Source organism: Dioscorea cayenensis, chromosome 20, assembly GCF_009730915.1.
Source record: "Dioscorea cayenensis subsp. rotundata cultivar TDr96_F1 chromosome 20, TDr96_F1_v2_PseudoChromosome.rev07_lg8_w22 25.fasta, whole genome shotgun sequence".
Taxonomy (NCBI): domain Eukaryota; kingdom Viridiplantae; phylum Streptophyta; class Magnoliopsida; order Dioscoreales; family Dioscoreaceae; genus Dioscorea; species Dioscorea cayenensis.
This window is the reverse complement of record NC_052490.1, coordinates 11,670,646-11,681,891: the sequence shown is the minus strand read 5'-3', so window position 1 is coordinate 11,681,891 and position 11,246 is coordinate 11,670,646.

Sequence of the window (11,246 nt, the reverse complement as noted above, 5' to 3'; positions counted from 1 at the left end):
TAGGATATTAATCTTGTGTAGATTTGCTTCGTGTTTCTATTTAATTCATAATTGGTTGAGTTTCAATGTTGTTTGTCTAATGCTTGTTTGTCTTATTGATCTTATGGTTGTTTGGTTTGTATGATTTGTTCACCTTGGTGAGAGAGATCTCCATTAGGGTTAGAACATCAAGATTGAAGAGGGTTGAGAGAGTTTGTAATGAGATAGTGAAGTGTCACATTTTTCCTCCGATTAACAGTATGTTCAATTCCCACTTGCGCCCATGTCTCTCATTATTGTTTTTTTCAGTAAAATGAAAAAAGACATTTTAAAAAAATTTGACGGACTAAAACAAAAAATATGTTATTTATATTTTAAAAAGATTAATAGGCCCCACATTATATGCTTTGTTTCTTAAACAAATAATTTAAAAAATTTCTGAGCCCACTTTACTTTTAAAAACCTACGTGGATGCGCACCCTGCACAGTTTGGAAAATATTATGCGCATTTCAGTTAATAAAAGAAAATTGTTTGTAATATTTCAAAAAATTAGCAGCAGCTTGGAGAGCATGTAATGCTAGCACAGAGATATATAGAAACTCTACATGCTCTTCATGTGAATAATCTCGGCATTATAAAATTATTTGTCCGTTATGGGGTAGAAATATATAATGTAAGCAAATTGATAGATATATTTGTATTTATACTTGAACTCAATTTTTTAAAGAACAAAAAGGTTATTAAAATTAAAAAGCATAAATAAATATATAAATAAAATAAATATTGATTTCTCAAGTTACCCTATTTTTAAAAAAAAATTATTATTTGCAGAAAGTGAAATTTAAGCAAAATCATATCCAAATAAATTTAACGAACTTAAAGCAAATAGGTTATTAAGAAAAATTGAACAAAAATATGTTTAAAAATGAGAAAAAAATGCTTTATATTTTAACAATAATATATATTTTGAAATAAATAAGTTTTAAAAAAGTAATAAAATTTAAAAAAGAGGTAATAATTTTGAAAGCAAATTAAATTTTAATAAGTAAAAAGAAAGGCTATTTTAATTATTAGAAAGAAAAGAAGGATGACAGTAAAAAATGCAAAGGTTTTTTAGCAAATAAAAAATGTCTGGGTGTGTATGGATGTGAGTAAACTGGCATAGAATCATTTTTATAATCAAAATAAAAAATAAAAACTAGTGCCATTCTGTGAGTAAACTGGCATAGAATCATTTTTATAATCAAAATAAAAAATAAAAACTATTGCCATTCTAAGGAAAACCCCCATTTATGTAATGTCTCCTCCCATTTTATAAACATATAAAGATGAGAAGTTGATAACTTCATATGTTTTACAATTTTGAGTTTAGATTGAAACTATTAGGGTCCCTTCGGATTACAAAATAAGAATGAGAAGAGGGGAATGAAAAGAAGGGAAGAAGGGGAATGTGAATATGGGAAAGGAGATGACAATGAAAAATATGTTTAGTTGGGTAGAATGAGAGTTAGGAATAAGAAAAACTAAGAGAGAGATATGATGAAAATTACATATATGCCCTTTTGTGTAAATAAAATTATTTTGTTTAAAATAATGAATTATGTTTAATAATAATTATTTAACATTATTTATTATTAAATATGTAGAATATAATTATTTACTTTAATTTATTATAGTTAAATATTTCAAATTAATGTAATTAATTCACACATTAATTAATATATTTAGTTGTAATAATTAAAAATAATAATAATAGTTAAAAATAATGATATTTAAAATATTTTATTATGTTAATCAATATGTAAATATGTTATTATAATTTAAATTATTAATGTTAATTATTGTAATTAATTATTTAAAGTACTAAGTTTTATTAACATTAAATTAATTAACAAAAATAAAAAATTTCACTTATAAAATAATTTAAATATCATTAATTTTTAATTATTATAATGAAATATATTAATTAATTATATTAATTTTAAATATTTATTAAATACAAAAAAAGGGGTAATATGGGCATTACACCCCATTTTGGAATAATGATAATCCTCTTGATGGGATGGTTGGGCCATCCTATCAAAGCAATGAGATTCCAATTACTCCAACCAAAACAAGGGTTAACATGGATGGGGGATAATGATTTCCATTCCTTGGGGATCATTAGCCCCATCCAAATGGGCTCTCAATGTTTTAGCTATACTTGTGGAAAAATTTGTTGAATATATAATTGATTTTGGATCATTTTCCAATGTATATAATTTTCACTAGACAATAAAGGATTTTGATTATATAATTTATCTCAGATCATTCATATTTTCACAATATAACGATTCACACAACTAAATTATTAAAATAAATGTAATTATTAAATAATATTAAAAATGTTATTATAAAATAAATATCTATTCGCATTATTATTAAAAAAAATTCTTATAAGTTAGACACTTGCCAACACTAACATAATCCAAAGAAAGTATCAACTCAACAATTTAGAATTTAGCGTTAAAAAACTCTACCATTAGAAAGGCCAATAGACTCGCCAGACATCCAGAAGATTCTTCACTCTAGCTTGCTATGGTGAGTGGGGGAGGAGATATGCATGGCGTCTGGGCTCCGGCGTCTGTTCGTAATAGACGAACCAGGGCAAATGTAGTGAAATCGAAGGATTACTCTTTAACGGAACATCCAACTAGCATCAATTACAGAGATCATATAGAAAAACTAAAGAAATCAGTAGATGATGTAGTGTTCTTGGGCAAGGAGATTTCAGGTCAAGCTATAAATAGGATGACCAATAGCTTGTTTAAAAAATTCCTGGGGAATACACCGCCATTGAAGTTGGTTAAGGCATCCCTACTAGAGATGTGGGAATGGATAGGAACATTCTCGGTGTATGAAATGTTAAATGGCTTCCACCTCATTCGATGTGAGAAATAGGAGATCATGGAGGCGGTGCTCTAGGAAAGGCCCTAGACAATTAGCAGAATAGTGCTTTAGCTGACGCCCTTGAAAGACCAGTTCCAATCGGTGCTCGAGACACTTCACTTGGCAGTGGTATGGGTGCAGCTGCACCACCCACCAAGTGAGTATTTGGATCGAGAGGTGTTCATGCTCATTAGGGAACAATTTGGGAGACTTTTGTAGGTGGATGATCACACTAAGAAGCTCTCTCGAGCTAAATTTGCTCTAATTTGAGTATAATCGATTTGTCCAAGCCCCCCAAGAGGGGTTTCTTGATTGGGGATGAAGAGAACCGTTATTTGGTTGTCATTTTCTATGAGCGATTGCCGATGTTTTGCTACAAATGCGGGCTTGTCGGCCATGGAAATGGTGGATGTTCCCTTACATAAAGTGAGCAAGTTGGTGGAGATATAGCTTATGGGAAGATGGTCATCACTATGATTAGCATGTGATAAGTGCTTGAAAGTTCATATTTTTTGTATCATTTATACTGCACTTAGATTGATATTTTACATGTTCAACACCAAATTAGTACAAAATTTCTTTCTTTTATTCATCACGGACTTTATTTCTGTTTTAGGGTGAAAGAACCAAATTCGCTGATTTTTCAAAGCAAAATTGACTAAGTTGCTGAATCATAGTTTAATCGCGGCTCACAACAACCATGGTGAAATCTCATGATGGTCGTTGTCCACTCTCAACATAGTTGTTATCAAGCCGTGGCAGTGTGGAATCACTAGAAGCAACACAGAAGCTACAACAGCCTCACCACGGTTGTTATGAATCCATTACAACTTTGATCTACCCACTCAATACATAGAGAAGCCATACCAGGACGCAACTTGTGCCCCAAGCTAATTTACTCACCATAAGCATCACAACACCTGTGGTGAGTTCATGGTGGGCTCAACATTATATAAACCCTAGTTTTTAAGTTCAAGGGGAGATTCTTTTGTCAAATAAGGTAGAGTGGCCAGAGTTCTGGAGAACTGAGTGGCTGGAGACGGTTTCCTCTCACTTTTTCAGTAGATTCTGGCGAGTTTTCTAAGGGAGAGTCAACGTACATCATTAGAGGAGGGCGCACGAAGAGATTTGGTGCCATCTTGTCAATCTTGGGATTTTCTCGACCTCAACCTTTGGAGATCTATTGGAGGGAGTTATTTTATGAATTATTTTTATATTATCCTTTGTCTTATGTGGATTTATTTTTATTTATATCTTTATTCTTAATTGGACCCTAATTCAAGGGAAATTGTATGTCTAGGTATTTTGATGATTACTTGTGAATATGATTGATTATTCAATAAATTTATCTACTACTTTGTGATTTATTGCATGTTTCTTGAATGCTTATCTTATTAATGTGGTGAGGAAGATATGCCCCTACAGTAGAACACACATGCCATGTTTGATCTATGCATGCATTTAAAGATTAGATAAGATTACTGTAGATGGAGTCTTTTCTTACATTGAGCATTATTTTTATCAGATTTTATCGCTTATTCGTGTGTATTTGTGTTCTTTTGTGCATGTAGGGTTATGGAGACAAAGTTGGATGAAAGAAAGCAAAAATAGATCATGAATACAATTGTTGATGAAGTTCTTGGATTGAACAAATGTGAAGACACAAGTTTTGCTCAAAGACATATGGGTGTGTGCCAACCTCCATTATGCTCAAGTGAATGCACAAAGTGGAAAGGCACAATGGTAGTCACACTCACACGTTCCGACTTGTGGAACATTATCAAGAACTTCGTCAATGTGGTTTCCTTGAAGACGAGACGCTATCTATCGCATGGATGTGTGCCTATTCATGTGGCCTCGATCAAAAGAGTGGATTCAGGAGCATTTCGGCGAAGTAATGTAGCAGAAACACTGTAGCAAAATTATTGTAGCAGTTACTGTTCACAGCTCTCAAGAAATGAAGACATGGAAATTCACCCGATTCCAACCCTTATAAAAACTGTATTTTGAGGAGTCTTTGGGGATCTGTTTCCTACCTTTTGCCATCTTTGGTGGCGTTTGCGGCTAAGGTTTGGAGACGCTTTTGCTAGATTTTTGGAGCAGTCCTACAGCCACGAACATCGAGTTCCTTCCGAAGAATGCTATTGGGGGAGCTTTCGTCGGCGTTGATTCAGTGAGGTGTGCCTTATGCTTGACAAGGAAGCCTTCGGAGAAAACGAGATGGCTCCACAAGACCATCGATGTAGACTACAAGGGGGTTTTATCTATGGATTGCATGCATTTACTCTTGATTTCATATTTGCTTGTGTATTGCTCCATGGAGAGCTTGACCCCTAGTGGGTGCTTAGATTTGTAAATCCTAGGATAATTTTGTTTCATTGACTCTTATTATGTTTCTTTGATTAATGTTTTAATTGACTTTCAACCTTGAAAGCTTGTTGAAATGATTTTCCCTTAGAGTAACACTAGGGTTTAGAATCTATCTTGGTAATCCTTGTGAATGAGTGACATTTCATTAGGGTTAGACAAAGCAAGGATAGAGAGGGTTGAGAGTGTGAGTTGACAGGTAGCGGAATGTCCCCTTTCCCTTTCGAGGTTGTTTATCCTACCTCCACGTTCCAAGAGTTCTTTACGGTCATGATAAAGTGAAATGCTAAGAGATAAACTCCACTGGGGCTTAGTTACGCAAGTAATAGAGTGAATTGTTGAAGTAATTCTTAGTGCTGGAGCTTAATCGTGACTAGGGGTCCTTCTCCTGGACCTAAGGATTAGATCTATATTAGGGAATAGGGTTTATCACTTAGAGCCCCTAGAGGTTTAAGCTACCTTACACAATGTAAGGCATTGAGAATATTCCTTTCCACCGGGGCGTAGTATAGGGTTAGTCACGGTTGACCTTATGTTTAGGACCATGTGCTTTTGGATTTCCACGACTCATTTAACATTAGTTAGGAGGCATAATGATTAGTCTTGCACTTGAAACAATAGTTCTACGGTGACCAATGTCTGGGTACCCCATCTTTCTATCGATTACCTCTCCTTATTTTTATTGTATTTCCTTTCTCTTTTCTTTATTTTATTTGCATTGATATTGTTTACCCAAATCACAAATTGGTTCACTCGATAGCTAAAAAGCATCACTACTTGCTTTCTAAGAACTATTCCATGTGGATACGACTACCCACTTATGAGTGTACTTTATCACTTCGACAACTTGTACACTTGCGGTACACACACGCAAGGTGTGTGTCATAGTGATAATTGCGGCAAGTTTAACTAATGAACAAAAGAAGAAGTTGTCGAGGGTTTAGTGTAAGTATAAGAAAGCTGTCGCTTGGAAGATATATGATATCAAGGGAATCAATCCATCATTTTATACACATTAGATCCTGATGGAAAATAGTTACAAACCCTCTACTTTACTGCAACAAAGATTGAATTCAAACATGAAGGAAGTGATGAAGACAGAGTTAATAAAACTTTTAGATATAGATATCATCTATCCAATTTCAGATAACGCACGGGTGAGCCCAGTATAAGTGGTACAAAAAAAAGATGGGATGACCATGATTAGTAATGAGAAGAATAAGCTCATACCCACTAGAACAGTCACGGGTTGGCGAGTGCATATCGACAACTAGAAACTGAATGAAGGCACCAAAAAGGACCACTTCTTGTTGTCATTCATAGATTAGATACTTGAAAGATTGGTATGACATTCATATTATTGTTTCTTGCATGGGTTTTCAGGACACTTTCAGATTTCCATTGCTCCAGAAAATCAAAAGAAGGTGATAAGTGCTTGTGTGATATGAATGCGAAGCATTCTTTCCTTATGTTGAGCATTACTTTTCTCGGGTTTTTACATTAATATGTGTTTTTATGTTACTTTTATGCAGGTAGGGTTGTGAAACCAATTATGAAGGAAAGAAGCCAATGTGGATCACAATGCACCGATTTTGGAGGAAATCTTGCTAAGGTTCAAACGCGAAGATATAAGTCGGGTGCGAGATGCTAAAGTGTGTGCCAACCTCCCTGTATTTGAGTTTGCACAACCATTTGGAGGGGCACAAGGGCAGTCACACTCAAGCATTCCGACTTATGCACATAGAACAAGATTTCCATCAACTTATCCGTCATTGAAGAAGCAAAGCGATCCACGGCATAAACGTGTGCCCGTTTATGTTACCTCGATGAAAAGTGGATTCGGGAGTATTTTTTTGGCATAGAAATCGTAGTGGCAAATCAGTAACAAATCACTGCAGAGCGATTCTGCTTACGACTGGCCGAAAATGATGAACAGAGAATCCACACGACGGTGTGGAAATTCCTACATCAGGGCGCTGTAGCGTCCCACGCTGCTGAGTTGCCCGATTCCAACCCTATTTAAAGCCGATTCAGCCCCGATTTTGGGATTCTTTTCTCCATCTTTTCCCCAACTTGTGAGAGGGCTTTGGCTAGGGTTTTGAGGGGTATTGGCTAGGTTTTTGGAGAGGTTCTACGGCTCCGACATCGTGATTCCATTAGGAAGAAGGTTGGTAGGGGAGCTTCGATCGAGGCGTATCCTATACCGGACGAAGGAATCCTTGGACGACGAGTAGAGGACTCTCCACAAGACCATTGACACGACCATCGAGGGGGTTTCTTTATGGATTCATTGCTTTTACATTCGATTTCTTTGATTGTACTAAGCTCCATGGAGAGCTAAACCCCTAATGGGTGCTTGGATGATTGTGAACCCTAGGATGTATTCGTTTCATTGAACTTCTTTATTATGCTTTCAATAAATTGATGTTTATTGTGAGTTCCAACCTTGAATGTTTAATTGTATGAACTTCCCCAAGAGTGACACTAGGTTGAGAGTTCTTGTTGGTAACCTTGTGAGTGAGTGACACACCAGGAGCGTTAGACAAAACTAGGTTGGAGAGGGTTGAGAGGGTGAGTCGAGAGGTACAGGAGCGTCCCCTTTCCCCTCCGGCGTGATAGATTCTACCTCCATTCTTCGAGTTCTTTGCGGCCATAATAGAGTGAGTGGTCTAAGGGATGAACCTCCGCTGGGGCCTAATTGCGTGTGCAATGGAGTGAAGCGTTGACAGGATCTTTGTATCTAGGGCTTAATTGTGGCTAGGGACCTTCCACCTGGACCAAAGGGTTAGGTCTACTTTTAGGAAGAGATTTATCACTTGGAATCCCTAGAGCTCATTGCAACTCTATGCGAGTGCGAGGTGTTGAGATTGTTCGATTTCTCCTTCGGGACATGTATAGAGTTAGGCATAGTTGACCTTAGATTTGGGACTATGTATGTAAGGATTTCCACGACTCACCATGGCATTGATTAGGAGGTATAATAGAGAGTTCTTGCACTTGAAACGATTATCCTAGGTGAAGCATCATCCGAGTACCCCATCTTTATCGATTGCCTTACCCTTTTCTTTATTCTTGCTCTCTCACTTGTTGCTTTTATTGTTGAGAATTGAACCAAATTAAGTATTTTCACTCCCTACTCCCTGTGGATTCCACCCCGCTCACCCGGGATTATTACTTCGACAAACCCGTGCACTTGCGGGATATACGCAAGGGGATCTTTTAGAAGGCCACATTCACTTGTACATACGAAACCTTCGTGTATCATCGAATACCTTTTGGGTTATGCAACGCCCTTGCGATATTTCAAAGGTTCATGTTGGCCATTTTTAAGGACATGGTGAAGAACATGATGGAGGTGTTCATGGATGACTTTTCTATATTTGGTGACTCCTTTGATAGCTATATTAGAAATCTAGAACGGGTACTAGCATGATGAGATGAGACTAACCTTGTGTTCAGTTGGGAGAACTGTTACTATATGGTTCAGGAAGGCATCGTATTGGGGTATAGAATTTTAATAAAGTGGATTGAAGTGGACAAGGCCAAGGTTGCTACTTTTGAGAAGCTTCCACCACCCACATCGGTTAAAGTAATTCGTAGTTTTATGTTACTACAGACATTTACAGAAAGTTCATTAAGTACTTTTCACGGATTGCTAAACCTCTGACAAAGCTCTTGGAGAAGGATGCACCATTTAACTTTAATCAGCATTGCATGTCAGCATTAAAAACATTGAAGGATAAACTTGTGCAAGCTCCAATCATGATCGCTCCAAAATGGGTCTTCCCATTTAAGGTGATGTGCAATGCTAGTGATTTCACAGTTGGCGCAATACTGCGTCAGTTGAAGGACAAGCACTTTCATCCCATATACAATGCTAGCAAGATCTTTAATGACATATAGGAAAATTACACAACCACCAAAAAGGAATTCCTAACTGTGGCATTGATAAGTGCTTGAGTCAACAAATTTCTTTATATGTTTTATAGGCATTGAGGATCATTCTTACCATATTTTATGTCTCATAAAGTGTATTTGGTGTTCGTTTTTGCAAATAGGTTGTGAAGTCCTTAAAGAGGAAAATTAAGTAAAGATAGGTTATGAAGGCACCTTTTAGGAGTTTTTGTATAACATAAGGATCAAGACACAAGAGGAGCTCATGAACACGGGGGTGTGTGCCAACTTCGAAGAGAATTCAAGCCAAATTGTGAGTTGGAAGGGCAAAAAGGCAGTCATACTCCTATGTCCCAACTAGTGTGAAGAATTGAAGAACCTTCCCAATGATGGTTAGATGACGAGAAACCTCATAACCTACCATGAGGATGTGTGCCCGTCCCTGTGACCTCAAGAGAAGAATGTTGGAGCCTTGTTATGAAAAGCACTACTACAGCAAATCACTTAGCAAAGTACTGTAGTAAAACATGACCACATAAAATTTCCACACAGTCACGTGGCGGTTCTGTAGCCCACACGATCGCGTGGAGACACGTGACAGACACTGTTTTTGACTATAAATAGTCTTTTTGCCCTATTATTTATAGACTTATTGCTAGTGTTTGAAAGGTAAAGTGTCTAGGGTTTTGAGAGGAGGTCTTTGGCAAATTTTGGGTGGGGTGGCGGGAAGGGGGTCTTCTTCACCAACTTTGATAGATATCTTCTTCGTCATAGCATCAAGGGAGCCTTTAGCAACCTAGCTTCGAAGAGGGATCTTTCAAAATGTTGAGAGACCCATCAAGGTCATCACCACAAATTCAAGAGGGTTTTATTCCATGGTTTTATAGATTTACATTACATTGATTGTTTTGTAATTTGCCCATGGAGGGCTAAACCTTAGTAGGCATTTGGGCATGTAACCCTAGGATCTTATCTTTGTATTGATTTACTTTGTTTTTTCAATTAAGTGGTTGTTTGGTTACCTGTAAGTAGGTGTGATGTAATTTGATTTACATGTAAAATATCAACATAGGCTGTTTGGTTGGCTGTCAAAGGATATATTCAGTAAATAAAATTACATATTTGGGGTGTTTTGCAGCATTTGGACTTACGGCCAAATTGGTCGTAAGTCAAAATGTAGCATTTGTGTTTGGTTAAAGTTACCCTTCTTCTATTTCCTTCACCCCTTCACCCAATCTCTTCTCCCTTAGTCCAAATCCAAACTTTATTTTCTTCATCCTCGCAACCTTCAGATCATCGATGTATCTTTGCTCCGCTTTCTCTTTGCTATTTCATTCCCGTTATCTTTACTCTGAGATCTCAATCCCTCTCTTCTCGATGTTGACACCAGCCACCAGAGACGCCGTGGAGGATGTCATAGATGAGGAGGAGGTGATGAAGCACACCCTCCTCCTCGTCCGAGTGGTTATCATCTACAAGTTTCCCCCCACGCAAGACCAGTAGTTGATACAAGTGCACTGAGTGGCTCCAGTCCGACCAGATCTAGACTGGCCACCTCCGCGTCGTCTCCCGCCGTGACCGCTGTGAGATGCGCCTCGAGGATCCCTTGTCTGGTGAAATCTTCACCACATGCTTCATCCTCACCTGGAAACCCGACACTGCTGTCGAGCCAGTGCTTGATTCCTCTTGTTACTTTGTCCTCGGCATCAACGACTGCTGTGGCAAGCAAGTGTTCATCGGACAATTGTTTTCTTGGACTTTTCATATTTATTTATACTGTATGTGTTCATGCATGTGATGATCAACACATTTGGCCCTCATCGTTTGATTTATTTTCATGATAAGAATCTGTTCTTCTGAGGCCTTTTGTTTGGATACCATAGTTTTGCTGGAAATAATCCAATTAGTTCTTACATTTCCTTTCTTTTTTATTTTTTTTATTTTTTTTATTTTTTTCCTTTCTTCTGATTTGCAGAAATGAAGATAGGAAAATATATGAGGTCATGAATGTGATCTCCATTTAAATAAATAAAATATATTTTCAATGAAATATTAAAAAAATTATAAAATATAAGAA